The sequence below is a fragment of the Phascolarctos cinereus genome, unplaced genomic scaffold (assembly GCF_003287225.1).
Source record: "Phascolarctos cinereus isolate Bilbo 61053 unplaced genomic scaffold, phaCin_HiC Scaffold_4;HRSCAF=312, whole genome shotgun sequence".
NCBI lineage: Eukaryota > Metazoa > Chordata > Mammalia > Diprotodontia > Phascolarctidae > Phascolarctos > Phascolarctos cinereus.
Genome location: NW_027555847.1, coordinates 520,339,003 through 520,347,297, shown reverse-complemented (window position 1 = coordinate 520,347,297; position 8,295 = coordinate 520,339,003). Strand labels below are relative to the sequence as shown.

General features: G+C 35.3%; 1 pseudogene; it reads right to left on the bottom strand.

Moving 5' to 3' along the window:
- Positions 1–363: 363 nt before the first annotated feature.
- On the bottom strand, positions 364–7,967 carry LOC144456991 (AP-1 complex subunit sigma-2 pseudogene; annotated as a pseudogene).
- Between the last annotated feature and the right edge of the window lie 328 nt (positions 7,968–8,295).

The following is an 8,295-nucleotide window of genomic DNA, read 5'->3' as shown; positions in this document are numbered from 1 at the left end:
AAAATTGGAAGCCACTGGACATGGTGATCACCAATAACATCCCCCCCAAAAAAATCCCACCACCCCAATCTGTTTTAACAGACAGAAAAAATATTTGCTATTGAAGAGGCAGTTATCCCTGGATCAGATGTCTGTATGTAGTCAGGCAACTGATTTGTCAGAGACAAGCTCAGAATAAATAAAAAGTAAGAAGAATACCAGTGATAAAAAGATATGGCATATAGTTGAAACAACTTAATCCTGAACTACTGAAACACATAACTGACAATAAAAAATAGGAAATGGATTTAGAAGTTTTAGAAATTGAATTGCTGTTAATGCCACAAGATCACAAAAAGTCTGGAAGATATTTTAGGCAGCAAATATGTGATTTATTTGCCAGATGGCTTCAAAAAGCAATGTTGGGTTAGAACATAATTTATCCATAAGATATTTCCTTTTCTGTCTTTTTTTTTTGGTGTAAGAGTAGACATTCATTACAACTAATGTATGTGATAAAACAATGGTCACAGACTAAATATTAGTCACAATTACAAAGCTTATTCCAGTCAAGCATATACAAATAAATAAAAGTGCAAACTTTGAAGAAATGTTTAAATACACATGAAAATGGTATTGGAACTGAATTATAAAAGTTTCAAAAAATAAGTCCCACTATTGCCCTTTTGTCTCATCCAACTAATATTATTATATGAAAGATATAGATCATGAATATTTTCTGACTAGGTGGTGGCATGAAAGGAGAAATAAATGTTATAAATCAGTGGCACTTCATTTTTTTAAAAAGTATAGGGAAAATTTAGCTAACCAGAATAACTTAATACTGGAGCAAACTTAGTCATGTGATACTTTGTGAACTCAGCCAAATTTTTGTTGAAACAGTGATAGTACTAGGCAAATCAAGATTTTCATTTATAACATCCAATTTAAATAGAAGTTTTCATTAGCTCACAGAGTAATGAGGTAAATAATGGTAGTATAATGTATAAAAATAATCTAAGTTGTAAAAATTATTCTTAAAAGAATCTTACATAGAAAATTATGTCTTTAACCATTTTCATTGTGTGCATTATGTGCTTATATTGGAGTGTAGTATCTTTGGTCCAAATTTCTGCCTTTAACTAATGGTCAATATAAAAGAGGATTGTTTTGGTTAAAGTAGTCTGTATTCCCTTTAATGTAATATCCTTTTAGTCTCAGAAATGTACATTTTTCAATAAGCTACCAATTTAAGATGTAGTCCCTGATAGGTATCTTTGGTATATACATGTATGTGTAAGTAAGTGGCAGTGTTAGACTTTAAATCATTTTTGTATGTAAAATCAATTTTTCTCATTCCCATAAATACCAAAATGTAACATCAGTCTTGGGTTGCATAAAACCATATTGAAACACTGTTACATTTACTTTACATTGATACAAGTGTAGCTTCCTTTCAGTTGGAATGCAGGAATACCAACAAATGAACTTCCTGATCTGGATTTAGTGTGTATATTCATAATTGTCACATATAAATAAAATTAATGGGAAACTGACATAATTCAACCTTTAAAAATACTGAAAATATGTCTCATCTGCATCACCATCCCATCTGCATTAACATTTAAGTCCCTTTAAAAAAAATTCTTTTTTTCTCTTTTGAAAAAGCAGAGTATTTTTATGTAGGCCTGAATGAAGCTGCTTCGCAAAACAGTAACACTAACAAACATCATCTAACACCATTAGCTAAACTGTGATATAAAAGCAGTAAAAAGCTTCACTATGTGAGACCACATGATGTCATCAACATGGGAGATGTCAGTCTAATTTCTTTAAGAACATTAGAGTTTCACCTTCCTCTTGTAGCAGATCTGCCTGTTAAATGGCTGTATGTATATTTTTCTTGGATGTTTCCTGAACTTCTCCTCTTAAAAGAAACTCATCAAGAATAAAATAAGCTTTCTTAAAGCTAAAGATGATATCAGGTTCACACATACTGTCAAAATATTTGTCAGGTAGTTCAACATAACAATGAAGTATTTCCAGGGTAATTAGCTCATCGTCCTGATCTTCAATAGTACAGCAGAAATACAGGCTAACATATCTTTCATCAACAATCTTTAGATATTGCCACTCCAAAAAACTGCATGTTTTGGGTTGGTGACCTAAAATTCTTTGAACAAGTTATGCTGGGTTTTTTTCTTTTCTTTGTCCAATGGCAGGACATACCATTTCTGAAGTCAGAGCTTTCCCTAATGACTAAAAAGCAATATAAACTGCATTGTGGCTGCCAACACATCATTCTGAGGAAAAATGATGAAGAAAAAATTATAACAATTTGCTCCACCAAGGACCATAGAACTACCACACTTGGATCCTAACATCAGAGTCCCAGTTGTAATTAGAGAGGAGATAGAAAGGTCACTGACGGGAATAAAAATGGAAGCAGCAACCAGATTGAGCCAAATAAGTCATAGTAGAGGCACCATGATAGTGTGGGTGTTGAGAGATCAATATTCAAGATACCTGAAGGAGCAGAAGGGCTGCTAGTTTACACAGAGCAGTGGATAGAGTTCTAGGCCTGGAGTCAGGAATTCTTATCTTCCTGAATTCAAATCTGGCCTCAGACACTTATTAGCTGTGTGACCCTGGGCAAGTTCCTTGACTCTGTTTGCCTTAGTTCCTCATCTATAAAATGACCTGGAGAAGGAAATGGCAATCCACTCCAGTATATTTGACAAGAAAACCCCAAATGTGGTCATGAAGAGTCAGACTCTTCATGGGAAGAAACTAATGATGTAGGAAAAAAAATTTCAGATCACATTAATAATGAAAAAAGTGACTGAGAGAATATCGGTAACTAGTAATATATATCTGTTCTTATTAGCTAAATTTCCTTTTTTATATGAATTTAATAACCAGTATAAAATATGTCAATATAAATCAATCTTTCCAACACAAGAAATGAATAAAAAAGCTTATCTAAGAAACCATGAATTTCTGTTTCGCAGTTTGTTTTTGAGACATAAATAAATGTTTTAAAAGTAGCAAGAAAACTGTTGATTTCTTTATGGCTTGTGAATGTTCCTTTTATATTCATCACCACTCATTAATCTATTGTTCCCCCACACCACACCCTTACCAAATAGAAACCTTTCTTCGCAATGTATTATGCATGATCCAGCAAAACATGTCAACATAGTCACATGACCATGCCTAAGAATGTTTTTCTTACTCTGCATCTCAAATTCATTCATTACCTTTCTGTCAAGAGGTGGGAAGTATATTTTATCACCAGTCTTTTGAAGTCATTATTATTTGCTGCTTTGATTAGAGTTCTGGCATTTTTCAAAGTTTTTTCCCCCATTGATGTTGTCATGTAAATTGCTGTCTTGGTCCTGCTTATTTAATTCTGTATCAGTTCATGTTGTCTTCCCATTTTTCTGAATGTTATAGCCACACTTTGTTATGATGCAATACCATTATAGTCATACACCATGATTTATTCAGCCATTTCCCAATTGATGGATCCCTATTTGGTTTACAATTCTTTGCTAGTATGGAAATTGCTGCTATAAATATTCTTGCATATATTTGTCCTTTTCCTCTAACCTTGATCTCTTTCGGATATATACCTAACACTAGTATCTCTGGGCTAAAGGGAATGTACAGTTTTGTAACCTTTTGGGTATAGTTCCAATTATTTTCCAGAACCAATTCACAGATCTACCACCAATGTATTAATATGTCTATTTTCTCACAATCCCTCCAATAGTAATAATTTTACTTTTCTGTTCTCATCTTCTGAGTTATTTAAACTTGAATCTCTGTAATTATTAGTGATTCAGAGAATGTTTTCAAATGTTTAACATGTTGCTCTTCATTTAAGAACAGACTTCATATCCTTTGATCATTCATCTATTGGGGAACAGATCTTGCTTCCATATATTTGTATAAATTCTTTACATATCTTGGATATGAGGCTTTCGTCAAAGAAATTTGCTTTAAATATTTTTCCTCAATTGTTTCCTTTTTAATTCTAACTGTATTTATCTCGTTTATTCAAAAGTCAATTTTATGTAATCAAAATGTAAATGTAATAACTTCTAATCCTTATTCAGGTAAGAATTATTTCCCTATCTATAGTTCTGAAAGATATTCCTTTTCCTTCTCTAATTTCTTTATAACATAATCATATATATTTACATCACATATCCATTTGGTGTTTAATGTGGCATATAGTATGTTTCTCTAAACCTAATTAATACCAACCCACTTTATAGCTTTTGCCAAATAGAGTCCTAAGTCAAGTAGTTGGTAACCTTGGATTATCCAACACAATACTTATATTTTCATTACTCTGGGTTTTGTTTGCTAATTCTTCCATCTGTAATCCCTCTTATCTTCAATCTCTCCTTATCTGCCTACTCCTTTTCTGACATCCATATGTCCCTCTTAAAAACTGTTACCTGAGCCAATTATCCCCACTATCATCTTATATCTCTCTTATATCCCTTCTTGACTAAACTCCTTGAAGTTATCTATAATCAGTGCTTCTACTTCCTCTCCTGTCACTCTCTTCTTTACCCTGTAAAATCAAGCTTTTTGCCTCATAACTCAATTGAAACTACCATCTCCAAAATTTCTTCGTCCTCATCCTTCTTGATCTTTCCATTGAAACCAACACGTTGATTGGCTTCTACTCCTAATTACTCTCTCCTCTCTAGGTTTTCATGATGCTGCTCTCTCCTTGTTCTCCTACGTATCCTACTGTTCCTCATTATCTTTCGCTGAAGCCTCATTTTGTTATGCACATATAGTGGAAAGTCTAATCAAAAGAGTGAAGTACAGAAAGAGGACAATAAAGAGATAGAAGACATTCTGCCTTATCCCATGTAAAATAATTATGAAACATTACATCAGCATAGCTCCAGCCTCATATCAGTAACTGCCTTTTGAATATCAAGCATGCCAAACTAAACATGTCCAAAATAAAACTCACCTTTCTTCCCCTCTCCCCCACACCTTCCATTCTTCTCAATTTCCCAATTATTGTCAAGGGCACCACCATCCTAGTCTCACAACTTATGTGTTATCCTTGACTCCTGACTCTCTCCCAGGGTCTTACCCTGAATATCCAATGCTTTCCCAAATCTTCATGTCCCTACCTTCACAATGCCTCTTGTATGGTTCCCTTCTCTCTATTCACAAAATGCTTCCACCCAAGTTCAAGTCTTTATCATCTTTCACCTCGGCTATTACATATTATAATTGGTCTTATATAATTGGTCTCTCTGCCTCAGGTTTTGCCCTACTCCAACCCATCTTCCACTCAGCTGCCAAATTGATCTTCCTAAAGTGTCTGCTTGCTCACATCATCCTCTTGCTCAAATTCCAATGGCTCACTATTACTTCCAGGAAAAAAACTTAAAATTCTGTATAGTAGCCTATACAGTATAGCTCTTCACAACATGGCCCCTTCCTCCCTTTCTAGTCTTCTTATACTTCCCTCCATGCACTTTACACTAGCAATACTGACCTACTTGCCAGCTCTGGTACATATCACTCCATGTTCCAAATCTGTGCCTTCTCACTGGCTATGCCCCATGCCTATAGGGCTTTCCTTCCTCAACTCCACTGCCGAGTTTCCCAAGTAGCTTGCAAGACTCACCTCAAAGCCTCCCTTCCTTAGAAGGCCTTTTCTTCTTCCGTCAGCTGCTAATGCCTCACTCTATTATCTACCATCTCTTTTGTTTATCTTGCATATAACCAGCTATTTTCATGTCTGCCTCCCCCATTAGAATACCAGCTCCTTGAAAGCAAGAACATTTTTGCCTTTCTCTGTATCCCTAGCTACTAGCCCAGTGCCTGGCTGACTGACTTTATAAGAGTCATCTACATATATAAATCAAGGGCATGTTTGATGAGGGATACAGTAGGGAACAAACAGGCTTTTAAAAGAGAAAATTAACAAGAGATCACATCTTTGCCATTTCACTATTGATTGAAGGGCATAAGAACTAAGATCTCACTGTGTACATTGTTTGTTGCTTATTAAAAACAAAAACCAAAACCATGTGATACAGTATAACAAAATGCCACCTTACAGGCTCTTTTTAAACAAGGTACTTCTCCACATATCAAAGTTATTTAAGAGACCTTGAGAGATATAACAACCCTACTCAATGCCTCTCTGATCATATACACCAGGCCAGCCAAGAACAAAACAAATACAACAAGAAGAAAGACTTGTGCTTGTCAAAGCTGTTTGCTTCTGTGATGGAGGAGATCTAGGGCAGAATCCAAATTGGAGAGGGATTCTTTGTAGATGGTGACACCCTCCAGATGCAATTCTTTGCAGATGACATTGTATTGATTGCATCAAGTACCAGAACGTCGTAAAGCCTCTGGAAATAGGTCTGTGATCACTCCGAGGAGTTTACCCTGACCACTGACACAAGAAAAACCTAAAGGATGAAAAAGGATTACAACTTGTATTTGAATTGTCCATCTTTCTGCAAAAATGGAACAGACCATACAGAAAGACACTGAGCTGACTGAAAGTTGAACAAGAGGGAAATACCAGTACTGCCCTTGGAAAATCGCAAAGCTCCTTTGATGACCTCGTTTCCCCATATTTTTAGTACCAACATTTTACTGGTATTGCCGAATGGCAGAAAAACATGGAACACGAATAGTCTCCAAAGAGTTAAAAATGAATACGTCACATATAGGGGAAAGGAAAGCTACCTAGTGGCTATGAATATAACCAGTTATTATTATGATTATATTTAATATTTCTAAAGCACTCTAAGGCTTACAAAGTACTTCATATATTTTATTTCATATGATAGGATGAGAAACTTTAAAGAACAGGAGAAAAAGATATCTTCAAGAAATTGTATGATAAGAAAGATGGGTTGGCCATGTGATGAGGGGAAGGGATGACAGCGAGTGTTTCACAAATACATTCACAATATCAGAAGAAAGTAAGACTTCACACAAATTGGGTGGACACTTCATGAAAGACTTATGGGAGGACATGAATAAGAAGTAAGGAGGGATGGTCAGGCATGAATAGATTTTGATTTGCATTGTTGAAGAGAACTTTCAAATAGCTGAGGTCATAGATCCATTTGAGTATTTGATTTAATTCAAGGTACTGTGGAGACCCAGTACCAATTCTCAAGGAATTTAAAATCTACTGGGGATCAGGGAGAACATAGAGAAGGAAAGGAGGGCAGGGAATGATAGCTGTGTTCAAGAATTTGAAGAATTGATCAATATCTAGAAGAGAGATTACAACTTGTTCTTCTAGGTTCCAGAATTCAGAACTAGAGCAATAGGAGAAACTTGGAGAGATTTACATTCATCCGGATTCAAGGGGGAAAAATTTCCAACAATTAATGATGTCCAAAAATCAATATTTGAAAGTTTTGTAGGATTGCCATTATGAGAGGTTGTCAAATAAAGGCTGGAAGACCACTTGCTAGGGATTTTATTTTAGAAGAAATTCCTGTTTGTACATGGGTTAAACAAGATAATCTCTGAGGTTTCAGCCAGTGCTGAGATTAAATGAACCTATGATTGCAGGTCACATGTACAAATACTTACGAGTTAGAATAATATCCAGCTCATTGATAAAGTCAAACCAACAGATTCAAAGAGGTAGGGATCAGTTCTAAGGAGAATCCAGAGAAAGCTTCATAGAGCAGCTGGTCTTTAAAAATACTGAACATTATTTAATCTTTAAAATAGTTGTCACAGATCTAGGGGTAATTTTTGTCATACATAAGGAATGGTTTACAGAAGGAACAAATAGGAGGTACTTCTTTGGCTGGAGAAATATTCACTATGGGGCTTCCCAAGGACTGATCTTATTAAATATTTTATATAGTATCTAGAAGGAGGCATACATCACAATCTGTAAGAGCATTGCCAATTTAATTCAATAAGTACTCATAAAATACCTAAAAATATTGTGCTAGACACTAGTAAGATCAAAGTTCAAATAAGTCAGCCCGTCTTCATGGAGTTTAAAGCCTACTATGCTATATCACACACACACACACACACACACACACACACACACACACACACACATACATATACACACCAATAAATGAGGGTTTTTTTTCCTAAATTACCTAATAAGGAGGAAGGAAGGAGGAGCAGGAAGTAGGAAATAACTCCAATTGTGCCAATCTAGCAAGAGTCTGAAAAAGTGTGCTTTCGGGCTGTACCAAACTGGTTTTCACTGGCTTAAAATCCATCCCCTAGTCCCAGTCCTCCACTACCCCAAAAAAATACTCTCCT